Genomic DNA, 15,088 nt, shown 5'->3' with positions numbered 1-15,088 from the left:
ATACCGAAAGAGACAGATGCCTAATTAATCAATTTAATCGTTGGCCACCTGGAAGCTCTACTAGAAACCGATAGTTTGTGCCAATACTTCTCATTGTTCCAACTGTGGCCGAAGCAACGCTTTGGTATTTGAGCAACTGATACAGTTCTTGTGCAAAGGTGAGTCAGCGTCATTGCATTGCTTAGAGTGTAGCATGTTTAGCATTGTACAAGCGTCGTCGTGTTTGTACTCTATTGAAAAAACCGTTTGGGGTTAGCTGCCATTGTTGATAAAGAGAGATTTTCAAATTTAGTGTTGTCGCTGCCTCGTATGATTCCCAAGTTCAATACATGCAACGACTATTGCTGCTCAAGTCTACGTTTGATCAAAGTTATGCAACGACACGTGTCTTTCGCGTTGCAGTTCTGTTTCATTGTTAGAACACCAAGTGCATGCATGGTATCTTAATATCTTACGCTAGCTGTTTGTTACAACGTTTGGCTTCAGGTAAAGGTCTATTATATAACATGGGAATGTAATTTGGAGGTAGTTGTCGATACATCCAATTTTCTTCTCAAATTACGTAGACTCGTTAGTTTTCTCTGGTCTCTCGTTTTGCGAGAGGATAGAGAAAGCCAAAATATCACGACAATTTCAATGGCATGGCATGACTCACGCTTCAAGCAGAGATTTAGAAACGAGATTAGAGTCCTTGACGTCAGAGAGCGTGGAATAGATAAGTCTCCGCGGCATAGCAATGATCAATGTAGCTAACCAATGATTGTTTTATCTAGTTGCTATACAATAGAACTGTAACTCTTTACGCATTGATATCGCAGCCAGTGAGTTAAAAATTTGTAGTAGGAATATGCGGTGCCTGCGGCTCAAACGTATACTCCTGAACAGCAAATAGTGTGTAGCTTGAACTACCGTACATTAGTGTTTTCAGAAAAGACTTATCTTATGGCTTACAGACTCAGTTTGCTAATAAATTCAGCCGTACCGCTTCTGGCTGGAAACATGTAGGCATGTTGAAGTACTGCAATTCCTTTTTCGCTGTTGTAGCGCCATATGCAGGTAAAAAATGTATGGTGGATGCCCTCGGTGTGCGGTTTTAATATTTTTGGTTGCTTTGGCTACGTTAACTTTATTGTAGTTTATTTGTGTTTGAATTTAGCGATGTAATCTCACTACAGTTGATTGAGTCTTCGCATTTGGCTGGTCTGAGCAAATTGCATGTACTGGTTGGGTCTTAATTGTAATGGGTAAAGTATAGAGTACTGAAACTTGTGTAGTTTTAGAATAGTCTAATAGTTAACACGATTTACAATATTTTTGCAAGAACTGTGAGTAAAAATTGTGCTTTCATTGTGGACAGTAAGTGATGTCGGACTATTGCTGGTGTTCAGCGAATAGACAATCGCAACCAGCTTCTTCTTCTTCACCAGCTGTCCCACTTACTGCTTCGAATTCATCTTCCTCTTCCAAAGCAGTGCCAGCTACTACTTCATCTTCCTCCAAAAAAGTTCCAGTTACTTCATCTTCTTCCTCAAAAGCAGTTCCAGTTACTACTTCATCTCCACAAGCAGTTCCGGTTACTACTTCATCTTCTTCTACACAAGCAGTTCCTGTTACTACAGCTTCTTCCTCAAAAGATAAGACGCAAAAAGGTAGACTCAACCAGCAAACTGATCCACAAAGCGGAATGACTACTACTTCTGATCCGTCAAAGAAAGGTCAGCAAAAGCTCCGCTAGTGCAAACTCTGCTGCACTTGTAATGGTCAGTGCAAGAGATGAAACTTTGTTGGAAACTGTTTGCACTGTAGAATGACGCTGTGTTTTCTTAGTTGTATTGTATGTCACAATATTATAAGCCTGTTAAGCACTGTCAGAGTTTTGTGCAGCGAAGTCTAGTGTATGGGAGAGTTAGCTTCCTTGTGCACTGTCTTACTGAGTCACACTGACGCTTAGCCTATAGCTATTACAGTGTACTACTACGGTCTGGGTACGTTTTGAAGATGTATCACTAAAACCCCTAGTTGCGGACACATCAGGAAAAGCGTTATTTTACAGCAAGCAAATATCCCAGCAGCACTGACTAGATTTGTCAGATTGGCTACCAAGGTGCACAATTACCCGTATTCAGCATAATCCTATTTTGTCAAGCCAGTGTTCTTATCTATCCGCATTCAAAGACTGGGTAGTCATTTATACTCTTGTGCTGAGAAATGTAAATCTGTGTGTAAGTTCCCTAACCAAGAAAATCACCTGTGTTCTTTCAGAGCTTGCAGTTCAAGCATTTTCCGTGAGAAAAATATACGCGGGTTTACCTCGGATTCGGCTCGGATTTCAGCACTGAAACACTCGTGATCCCGCGCAGAATCGACGCGAATTCGACGCGAATCCGATATCGGTCCGAGATATTTGGTCGGGATGAACTCGGGGAAATGCACGGATTTCAGCATTGGACCGATCTCGGGATCTACGTGAGAGCACGAATACGACTCGGGATCGTCGCGGGCTGGACTAGGACAAATTTGACCTCGGGATGAGCTCGGGATAGACGCGAGAAGTACTAAACTGATATTTGTACATACCACAGCTGTCTTTAATTAAATAAAGAAAAATATACGTACTATACCGTTAGCATACTTACGAGATTCTAATAGAATATCTAGAGTATATAGTATCATGTCTATTTATTTCTCTTCTCTCAATGCCCGTGTGGATGTTTTGCTTATTTGATCTTCTGCCTTGGTCCCTACATTTGTCCGTTAGGACCTTAATAATTCTCGTCCACTCGCATCTTTCATCTTTTGACTGGTATTTCAAAAAGTAGTAACCTGCAACAGGAGAATTCATGTTCTGCTTTCCCCTATATGTATTATACCTGTGATATAGGTTCAGCATACACGTACTTCGTATAGCCTTCAACAAAGCGATGCGGAGTGGCTACTTCTCTTTGCTTCCGTAGGCGCTGGATACCGCTTGTATAGACTTGAGAAGGAGCGCATCCAAAAGATTGCGAGCTAACGCCTGCCTATTGGATGCGCTTCTTTCTGCCTCTACCAAACTTACTCTTTCAATCTTGACGCCAAATGCCAGGTTACCTACAAATGCTGCACAAACAAAGATGGTCAATCAATGCCAACACACAGAGAATGATACACACACACACACACACACAACAACAACAACAACAACAACAACAACAAAAACCCACAATAACCACAACCACAACAATAACCACCACCACAACAACAAAACACAACTGAGAGTCATCAATAGACTCATACCTTCGTTGCTGTGGGCATTTTGTGCTGTCGCTACCTAACAGTAACATCATGCTACTGGTATATCAGCTTTAACAAAACGTACTACATTATACCTTTTTTCGACCTTATGTAAGAAGGTCCAAAATCTGTCTTACATCAGCCTTGACAGCACTGAGTTGCTCTGCCAGGTAGTCCATTGTAATCTATAAATTGACAAATCAAACGCAACTGTAAACAGGCTCCAAACTGACTAATACATTGCCACAGTGCATACAATAAAAGAGAAAAACAAGCAGATGAGAAGGAAAAACAATCACAAACCCAACATTAGTGACAAAAAACTATCAACATACTTTGACTATGCACACACACACACACACACAGACACACACACACACAGACACACACACACAGACACACAGACACACACAGACACACACAGACACACACACACACACACACACACACACACACACACACACACAGACACACACACACACAGACACACACACACACACACACACACACACACACACACACACACACACACACACACAGACACACACACACACACACACACACACACACACACACACACACACACACACACAGACAAACAGACACACACACACACGCACACACACATTGAATGAACAGACAACTATGTGGACACCTCTCAAAAATTTTGCACACAGTTGTTGGATTTATCTTGCAATACCTAGATTGGATATCGTTCAGGTCAGCAATAACAACCTAGCTAGTACAAACATCGGTGAGCTTTAAGTTTAATAAAACACAGAAATTAGGATGTGCAAAGACAAAAGTGCAACTTTGTCTGCATATACATTGTACGTACATATGAATACATACATACATACATAAACACTACACATACCTTTATTCTGTTTCCTATTAAAGAGTATAAAACTCAGTGTAAAATGCTTAGTTACATGACAACTGTACTTAGTTACATGACAATTAACAATGTAAATAAATTGTTAATGACTACAGACAACATGAAGTAAGTACAAAAGATAGTAAAACAACATGAAGTACGTACAAAGGTGTTATGCAGCAGCAGCAATCACACCTGCACCAACAGTCTGTCAATAAGACCACTAAAATAAAGTCCAGCAGGTGATTGCATATCTAGGACAACAAACAACATGTACATAAATAGTAGCCTAATGGAAACAAAGATTGGGGCTTATGCACGATTGACAACTAAGAGAATGACAAGTTGACATTAATGAGAGTGATAACTAGAGTTCTGGAAGAACGAGAAGTCGAAGAGAGTTTCGTGCAGCCAGACAGTGATGATGAGGACTTTGAGGATTACTCGGTAAGACAGTGACAGAACAGTGTTTGTCTATGATATTTGTAGAGGTTACATTTCATTTGTTATGTTTCCCTGCTGACAATTGGATTTAGAAAAAATTAGTGGCAGAAATCACTGAAGCCAAAGCTTCAAGCCTTCTGGAACATAGTACATCGCTCTGAGACAAAGCCAGAATTAGATCTCTAAATGGCAATGGCACAGGGGCATAGTCATCAGCCATTCCATCCTCATAAAAGTTCGCATTTGGTGCTTGGCGGCTTTGTTGAGACTTGGTCTGCCATTGCTTTATAGTGAAGATATTCATACCTGTGATTGTGGAAAAACTATCACTGACTCAAGTGGATACCATCAAATAACATATAAGTCAGGAGGTGGGCCAGTTTGGATGCACAACAACATTGTGTCTCTGTGGTCTGACTGCTCAAGTGAAATAAAAATACATTGCAAGAGAGAACCAAGAGAAACATGCCAATTCAGACAGTCGACAAGACATCACAGTGTTCGACACTGGAGCTGGATCCAACATGAATGTGAAGAGACAGTACTGTTATGTACCGTGCTGATGAGGTGGATAAATCCCAATGAATCGATCATCTACACTAACACTCAAGGCCAGCAAAATATCAACTGTTACAAGCCTTTTACGATTTCTTGAAGTCCTACGGAGCGGATGGAAAATTCCATTTGTCATGACTGTTGTCATGATTATAATATTGGGATGTGACAGATGAAGACTTGATAATTGATTGACACGAGGAGCACATGACGTCACCATGTGATTCTGACTATATATAGGTTGTAATTAGTTTTGTAGAGAGGGTGTGAGTGCTTGAGTTTCTTTAGTAGAATAAATAGATCACTTGAATAATCAAATCGAGTGTGAAATACGATTATGATCACAATTACAAATACAATAACGACCAGCTAGGATTACGAATAGAGAGAACAGAATTCCAGTCATGAAAAGTTGGCACTGCGAACAGGGTGAAATATCAGAGAATTCACAAAGATTTGAGTAAGCTGTTCAAATTATAAATTTATGAATATGTCTGGACCAATTCATCGAAAAATTGGACCAACTTGAGCACGCCTTGAAAGGTATTTGGAGAAAGGGAAAGAAATATCGGGAAGGAGACTGAATGGAACGACCAAAGATATGGAACAACAATGAATAGAAATAGATATTCTCCACAATCGGATCAAAACGAGGTTGTATCCTTGTTGAAACTTGCAATTGTGACTGGATGAACATCTTACAGGAGAAGCCAAGAAAGCCGAAGAAAAGCTATAGGATTTTGCAGAAGGAGAATCTGGCTTCGTGACAACCATTTTGAATTGCCATTATCTCGATGTGCAACTACAAGCACAACCCAATTCAATCATTCAAATTATTAAACGGCAACAACTCAAAGAATGTGAAAAAATGGCTATCCAAAGTGGCGAAACCTTTTGAACTGCAGCAAAAAAGCAGCAAGAGCAGCTGTTGAAGCCTTTACAGTTAAGACTGAGTCAGACAAGGCAAAGAAATCTGTTATATTACCAAAGATTCAATTTCTACCAATGATGGAAATATCTTGCAGTGGCAAGTATTCTGGAACATGTTTGTGTAATCAGTACATCAGCAGGATCTAACATCAATATCAAAATTCAATTATTTGACAGGGATACTCAAGGGTGAAGCAGCGACCGCTATTACAGGAATCACAGTTTCTAATGAGCTTCCATTGAGGATACTTCAAGAGCAGTTCGGATAACGTGAACGTACTATTGATTCATTGTATGCTTCACTGCAAAGAATTGCAGTTGCTTTAAGCAAATTAATGGAAACATGACACACCTTTGAATTTATCGAAACAATATTATGACAACTGGAAGCACAAGGACACAATGTCAAATTGACAACAATCAACAAATTTGGTGCAGCAAATTCTTTCTAAGTTTCACATTGACGTTATTACAAAGCTAGAGGAAAGAAAGGCACTAACAAATGCTTGGACAGTCGAGCCTCTTTGGAAGTCAACACAGCATTATGTCATGATACATGACAATGCTCAACAACATTCAACCAATTCCACCAAACGGTCTTCAGCAAAGATACCAGACAGCAGTAAGCAAGGTGCTGCAAAGGAGGAAACAACCATGCAGTCTTTGCTGAAAGCATTTGCAATTTGCAAATAGAGAACAGCCATCTCTGCCAACTGCGGGCAATGTGACCTAGAAAGGAAATCCATTTCCATGTATTTTTGTGGTGGTAATCATTACAATGAGATCTGTAAAGTTTACAACACCAATTTCATCAGGAAGCAACGAGTGAGGAGTCTAGGAAGGTGTTTCATATGCCTTAGTCAGGGTCACACTTTCAGGGACTGCCCCAACATGAAGAATCAATCATGTCCACATTGCAATACGACAGGACATGACAAGTGAGCAATATGTCCACAACGTAAATGAAAGCCGAATTGGAAGCTGTCAGCATTGTGTCAGAGCCGCAACAATTTCATGAGTTGAAGGTTGTAACACAGACATTAGCAACAAGAACAGAGTGTATTGTTGCAAACTGCAAATGCAGTCATTCACAAGCATATCGACAAGTGAACAAGTCAGAATCTTACTGGATAGTGCGAGTCAACGCATATTTATGACAGAGAAATTGGCAAAGTCAATGGGATGAAAAGACCCAACGAAAAGAAGCTGAGCTAGAATCGTAACATATAATTTCTAGCTCAGGTAGTTTCAGAAAGTCTAGCTCAGATAGTTTCTACTTTCAACTAACATTATGAATAGAGAGAACAAGATTCCAGTCACGACAATACTCAATCCAGCAGAGGTGACACCCGTCAAAGAACTGGATGTTGACTCTAACAAGTTGGTTGTTTTTGACGAGATCAAAATAGATAGCAAACACATGGAACCCATCAAGAAAGACTTTTCACTGTCCAGAAACCACAAATGCAATACTGTATCTTCGTTACACAGAGCTACTACTATGTACATTGAAATAATAAAGCCTTCTGTCTCTTTCATTGCCTTTACAACAACTCTTATAGCAACAAAAAGCAGAGTTGGATAAACAGCAAAACAAATTGATAAAGAAATAAAAATAGGGGCAAGAGGCTCTGGCACTCACACAAGCTGGTATCATGAATACTATCGGAGCCATTCCAGGTGCTCCTGTGTTACAAGCACCAGAGCCACTATCAAGGCATTGCCAGCACCAGAGGCATCAGGTACATGTATGCCATCGATCAATATACCAGATAAAGAACTAAACCCAAAGATGCTGGAGGTCTATAACCTTCCATTACCCTCCAACCTTGTGAGAGATAACCTGGCTGGAATCAAACAGTTTATTGAGATCACCTCCAGTAAATTGAAAGGTTTACAGCCCAATAAAAAATTTTCCCACCTAAAGAAAAACAATCTGTTGAAAGTCAACCTTCTTAGCAACATGCTAAGAAGGGCTCACTTGCGATCGAAACTGATTTGCCAGGACACCTGAACATATGTTACGTACAATAGCTACCACATACAAATGCTTGAGATCGACTTATGTGCGCATGTCCGATAATGAGCATGCACCTTTAAGCTCTCAACAGAGCAAAAAATTAATAAAAAATACAATTACAATGTAATTAGAAATAATAGTTCACAACGCCTTCGTAACCTTTCGGCTACCTCTCCAAGCAAGCCCATAGGAGGTAGTTGAAGGATTGTGAATTAATGAATCTTTCGCAAGAAAGGCATGTGTATGTACAAAGGCTGTCCACGAATTGGGCTAAATACATTCTCAATCTTTGACCCTGGTCGCATTTAGGCCGACTTAAGGCTCGCCATTTGCAGGATGCACTTACTAGAAGACTAATCGAAACAGATGGCTTTGCTCTGTTTCGAATCTGGCACCTCCTAATTCGAATGTGTGCAAATCAACCATGTAGGTGCTCTCCATCGTGAGATCTAGAAATTTTTCCACGCTCTCTCCAATTCATGGACGGTCTTTAGATGTAATGGACACGTAGATTAGCTATTGCTCTGGTGCTATAATATTTTCCTTTATAAAAATATACAAATGGACAGATAGACAAACAGACAGACAGACAGACAGACAGAAAGAAAAACAGGCATACGAAGACAAACAGGGACATTACAACCACCACCACTGGTAAACAATTTATCTTACTTCGTGATATGAGTGACAAAAACTGGTTTGAGGCTAAAAAGGAAGGAAACCGTGATCAAGAATCAAGAAAAGACAGGATAAGAAAAGAACAAAACTTATAGTAGAATTCACAAACACTAATACATTCACAAAATACTACATAATTTTGTTTCTCTGTTTGTCCGTTTGTCTGTCTGCTAGTCTGTTCTATTTTCTCTGTTTGTCTGTTTGTCTTGTCTGTTTGTTTTCTTTCTTCCTCTTTGGCTATTTTTCGGTCTGTTTGTTGCTTTGTCTCTTTATTTGTCTGTCTATCTGTAATTCACCACCAGTGCACAATTTGTCTTACTTCATGCTGGTATGAGTGACAAAGACTGGTTTGAGGCTAAAAACAAAAGAAATAATTTTGAATCAAGAAACAGAAAAAGATAGACTATCTGACAGGACAAGAAAAGAATAAAATATATAATTCACAAACAATAATACATTCTTAAACTTAATTAGAGCCTGTGCATTAAATTTTGCCTCAAGCTGCAAAAGAACAAAGCGCATAAAGGAATTGAACCACATGTGTTGCTCTTGTAATGTTGTCAGGTGTCAACTTTGCATTATATATTTATACTCATAGACACTTATAACGCTTGACACGGTTAAATCTGTTAATACTGTTGCATGATTTATGACAAATTGCTGCCCAACCTACAACAAGATGTTATGAATTTTGATGAACCGTAACAGTGTGTAATAGCTGGAAGGTTCAAAATATATGTATCGACAGACACACAGACAGAGAGACAGAAAGAAAGACAGACAGACAAACACACAGACAAACAGGGCAAACAGCCACTCTACAAAGCTCAGGAAGTTAGAATATAATTGTATTGGTGCACCATCATTGAAGTTCTTGCTGGTTGTATTACGCACAATCCATGAGTTCCATTCCAATCAAATAGTGTAAAATAGAGTTCTTGTATTATAGTACGAAATACAAAAAAACAAAAACACAGAAATACAAAAAAGTTCTTTGTTAAATAAAAGAAATAAAAATACAAAAAAGTGTTTGATAAAACAGAGAGACCAAGCGTACACTAGTCAAACTATAATAGTTTACATACATACTATACTAGTATACATACCCCAGTAGATCCAGAATCTCCAAATTGAAAATTCTAGACAGAAATGCAATTAATGTCTTTAAATTTAGGTTTGACAGACATACATACAGACATACACGTCCACAGACATACATGCACAGAGACAAACAGAGAGTAAGCAGACAAACAGGCAACCGCGACATCGTACACAATAATTATTTATCTTACTTCGTGCTGATATGAGTGAGAAAGACTGGCTTGAGGTTACAAAAGAAGGAAACCACGATTCAAGAAAAGACGAACAACTGACAGAACAAGAAAAGAACAAAATATATAATTCACAAAAAACTAGTCACAAACATAATTACAGTCTGTAGGTATAAAAGTTGCCTTGAGTTGCAAGCACAAAGCACAAAGCAACTCAATCACATGTCAGCCTACAATTGTCAGGTGACATGTTTGCATCGGCCATAGAAACTCGTACCTCATCGAAATGGCCCAGAGGTTAAATGGTTAGTTCAGAGAAACTAGTGTCTGGTGTATATTCAGTGTCGGCATATCTGATAATAGAAATTCATTACATTCAGAAATAATGGTATTATGTGTCATGTAATCCAACTTGAACACACTTCTCTCAGTAAAGGCCACCCCACTGTTACATGATTTAGGACAAATTTGTTTGAACAAATTTATCCAAATTGAAAAATTCTAGACAGAAATGCTCAGACAAACTGCTCACAATGTCAAACTAAAATTACTACCGAAGTCAACATTTCAGGTGAGAAGTCGTCTAATGTCCGTAAATAAGCAAATTTAATTTAATAGACACAGAAATCAGCCACTGAAATGATACATAATGACATACAACTACACTGTACGTAGAAAGGCACCCAGACAGATCGACCAAAGAAATACATATATATGATCTACGTATATGATCAATAGCCTCGTCCCCAGACTCACGTGAGCCTGGCAGTGTCCGGTTCCCGTATGACATGGGAACCAGACACTGCCAGGCTCACGTGAGTCTGGGACGAGGCTATATGATCGATGCATGTGACAAAAACACACCTCAGCAACCTGTACATTCTGCATCCCATTGTTTGTTGGATTGTCTAGGACATTCTATCGAAAATATTCATGCACACACACCATGAACACTTAAACAAAAGTTATACACTAACCAAGATCTCGTTTTCTAACATCCTACTGGAATATGACAAGGCCTTTTTCTTTGATTTATTATGTCCAACTGAGGTTAGAGCCGCGGCATCTTCCTAAGCAGAAGGACATGCCATTATCAATTAATCAATAAACCCTAAGCAGGATCACGTAGATCTAGCTCGAATAACAAACTAAAAACCTGACCAAAGTACATTCATTATTGCTTACCTCAGATCCCAACGTAAGTGTCCTTTTTGCCCTCTTTTGGATGTGTTTTGCCTCAGTTGCAGCTATTCTCTCTAGATAAACCACTTGTATAATATACAATCGCAGGCTAGCAATAGACAGAGACAGGAAGTTGAAACATAGGCTGAGATCCAGACGACCAGAGTAAGACGCGAACAGACACGAATAGATACTGTATGTTTGATTAACTAATTCATCATACCTTCCAACCTTTCTCCATCCATGCCATCACACATTCATTTGTTCAGTGACGTTATACAATATAGAAAAGCAGTCGCCCTAACTAAGCTAACTTACTGGTAGCAACGTCTACCACTCTAGCGGGGTAGAAGTGCTTGTCTAGGTTCTAATAGGAACGTACTCTTTGACTCACTTCAATAGAGTCAAATGGCTCGTCAAAATATTCTTCTAGGTTTTTATCTTCCATGTATTGGTATTCGTCACTCTGCTCTTCTCTTTATCTTATAGGAACTCGACTCTAACAGCCGTTACAACTTCCGAACTGTTTCCTAAAAACAGCACAGCAAAAAATGAAAGAAATCCTATACAGATAAAAGAAACTTATAAGAGAAACGCTAAAACACTCTGTCGCCCCACGAGAAGGTTTCCCGTCGAGTATAGTATTGTAGTCTTGTCCCATTTTGTAACCTTGCTTACCAGACCGTATATATGATACAAGCTCCAACACCCGGCTTCGCCCGGGGGACAACACATGCCAGGTGCTTCTCCTTTGCACTTCATAGTGCCGCAGTTGACACACACGTTTGTCATAGAGCCAATACAACACGGAAGTGGAGAGGAGACAGGTCGCCTTTATAGGTAGAGATTATAGCATTAATGACAGACAGACAGACAGACAGACAGACAGTTGTGATGTCTTCCTCTACCCATATTGTCTACTCCTCTTTACCAACATTGTCATCATGGATTGTACACATCTTTACCTCGCGTCAGCCTAGGCGTCTTCTATGGTGGCCATGCACTTTGTGATGTCCATCCATGTTATCCGGGATACAGACAGAGTGTTCAGTTTTTGCTTTTTAGTTGTCATTGTAATGTAGTGTATCGTGCTTTGCTTAATTTGATTTAGCCTGTAATAGTTCTGATTTATGAAAATATAATACCATTGACAGACAGACAGACAGACAGACAGACAGACAGACAGACAGACAGAAAAACAGGTCGCCTTTGTTTGTAGAGATTATAGCAGATAGTATCTAAAAATGCGTTTGATGCTTGGAGAGGCAGAGGGGGTGTAGCCAGGTCACGTACAGTTTGTATAGAGAATCGTTTACTGTCACTAATTAGCCGTGGTGTAAGTGCTTTTACCGTCTAAATAGCAGCCAGACAGAATTCTCATTCATAGTTATATCCCGTACAATTGCCGTTTCTAGAGCCCGCTGATTTTTGGATTAACGATTGGGTGAAACCATTTCGACTTGGACGTTGCTGTCGTTGCGAGGAACAGGTGTATCGAACTTGGCATCTATTCGACACGTGTCCAGTTTCAAAAAATCCCGTTGATTGGATTATTGATCCCGTTGAAGCCATTTCGACAGTCCCGTTGCGGAGAACAGGTGTATCGAACCTGGCATCTATAATTTCGACGTGAATCCCGGAACGTGCAAGTCACGTGCAATACTTACCCGGATAATCCGTTCCCCGTATATAACGAATGCCGACTCTCGTCATTTCGACAGTCCCGCTGAACGTCGTCTGTTCGAAGACGTTGCTGGCGTTTCGGGGAAGAGGTGCATCAAACACGGCAGCTCCGTATCTAACGAAGTCACGACGCGTACCGACTGTCGTCATTTCGACGGTCCCGCTGAACGTCGTCTCTTCGAAGACGTTGCTGGCGTTTCGGGGAACAGGTGCATCAAACACGGCGGCTCTTCGACGGTCGCAGACTGGCAAACGACTGTGTGCGTATTTTTTCGAGACCCGGATATCAGCAAGAATATCTTCCTTTTCCCGACGTCGCCGGCAATAGACGAAACGCTCGGCGCGTACCGTCCGACGTCGGGAACGGGCAGTCTAAATTCGGTGGAGACACGATGTGCCGTTCCGGAGATATTCGCGCGCGAGCGGAAGCGAGCGCGATCGGCGGGAAACGGCGTCGTCGTGGGAGAAGTCAGGAAGACGACCGCGGTCTGACTTTCGACCTGAATGAATTCGGCGTGCGCGAGCAAAATTCGGCCGAGATCGGACTCGCCGTCTTCGAGAGACGCTTGTACGTACGGACACACAGACAGACAGACAGACAGACAGACACACAGACACCTCTCCTTTATATATAGAGATATGTTGTTGCGCAAATTTTTTTTGGGTCCTCTTCACACACACATCCCGGATATATAGCCCGGATAAGTTTAAGTTGCACGTGCACGGTAGACCATTCTCACGTGCACGCATGCTGGATCATGCATGATTTAGTAGTTCGAAATGTGTTGTTATGCTGACAGATCGTGGGAATTGCGCTTTCTCTGCGAGCAGTTACCACACTCAGTAAACAGCGGTGGCTAGTGAAAGGAGAGCCCCAATACGGGGAATGTTGGCTGCTACAAACCGTTTTCTTTGCAGAAATCGACTTTTTCGAGAAATATTTGACTCCAAAAAAGCTTTTCGTGATGCAAATATCATACAAGACGGCAGAGGTTTGTACATTTTGCTAGTTAATTGATATTAGTTAATTAACTAATTATTAATGTATTAGAATACAGTATTTAGTAACATTAAAGCACAATTTATTTATTTATGGTAGTTTTGAACCTTAAATGTGATTAGTAATTTATAATTTATAAGTGTGTATATACAGTAGTGGACAAAGTATTTGCCAGGCAAGTTTTCAGGATGTTTGTGTTTGGGTGGAAGCACAAAATATTAGTAAAGCGACTTCTTGGTCAATGTTTGTTATGCAATAGGAAAATCAAGACTAATTGGTACAGAATTGAGTCTAAATCAGTTGGTTGTTGCAATTTAATTAAGATTATTGTTACAACCTAGTTAAAACAGATTAATTGAGTTTGCATTACAAGTTATCAAAGCATATTCAATGCAAACAATATTACAACCTTTGAAAACAAACTAACTTATCAATTTATGCTCATATCAGCACTTATTTCCATTCTGTAGTCCAGAATATGATGAAATATCAACAACAAAAACTACCCGGCAAATACTTTTGTCCACTACTATATATACTAGTAACTATTGCTGAAGAACCTGTTTATTAATCATGTACTCTGCTGTTACTGCAATTAATTTGTTTGCATAAGAAATGTATGGCAAACAGGCAGGATTACAGGAAGTTGTTGATCCGGACAGTCTGTTGCCACAGAACACAGTTTTTCATTAGCCTAAAATACATAGAATCAATCCATGATCCATTTTAACAATAAAATTAAAACACACACAATGAAGATGCCTATTTCCCTAGTGGGTGCACAGTTTGCTGGACATAAAACTGGAAGGACTTGTTTTGAACACTCATTCTGAACACTGTAATTACAATCTGTTTCTCTCTTTATATCAAGGAATATGAACATAAACAGTTTCCTCAACTCAAAAATCTTGTATCCTTGTACAGTTTAGATGGCATTAGGGGTATTTGTTTTCAAACTTATTGTCAGATTGTGTTTTTCCTTGCTTTCTGGTGGATTCGTTTGGGGATACTGTTTCTGTTGAATATGTTGGTTGTAGTTTTGGCTTTCATGAACAAACTTGGACGTCCTGCTGATGCTGGACGGGTAGAAAGGACTTGAAGTGTCGTCTAGCTACAGCAGTAGGTTGCACTCGTATCTTTTTCTTTTGTTTTCTGACTCCCGCCTCTTTACCAAA

The 15,088-nt window shown here is 39.9% G+C and overlaps 2 long non-coding RNA genes across 3 annotated transcripts; both read right to left on the bottom strand.

The window, feature by feature from the left end:
* Positions 1-2,507: 2,507 nt before the first annotated feature.
* On the bottom strand, positions 2,508-8,807 carry LOC134179064 (uncharacterized). 2 transcript variants are annotated; one of them, XR_009969772.1, is made up of 5 exons: positions 8,772-8,807; positions 3,369-3,458; positions 3,277-3,310; positions 2,899-3,099; positions 2,508-2,823 (listed from the first exon to the last, which is right to left on the bottom strand). It is a non-coding gene; the product is annotated as an uncharacterized LOC134179064 (long non-coding RNA). The 2 variants fall into 2 exon arrangements; XR_009969771.1 differs by lacking the exon at positions 8,772-8,807 and having other exon boundaries at positions 3,369-3,606.
* A 2,105-nt stretch (positions 8,808-10,912) lies between these two features.
* Positions 10,913-11,332, bottom strand: LOC134177990 (uncharacterized). The gene is made up of 3 exons (XR_009969577.1): positions 11,234-11,332; positions 11,026-11,118; positions 10,913-10,966 (listed from the first exon to the last, which is right to left on the bottom strand). It is a non-coding gene; the product is annotated as an uncharacterized LOC134177990 (long non-coding RNA).
* Positions 11,333-15,088: the final 3,756 nt, after the last annotated feature.

Source organism: Corticium candelabrum, chromosome 4 (assembly GCF_963422355.1).
Source record: "Corticium candelabrum chromosome 4, ooCorCand1.1, whole genome shotgun sequence".
Classification (NCBI taxonomy): Eukaryota; Metazoa; Porifera; class Homoscleromorpha; order Homosclerophorida; family Plakinidae; genus Corticium; species Corticium candelabrum.
Note: the sequence above shows the minus strand (reverse complement) of the source record. Positions and strands in the feature narration are given on the sequence as shown.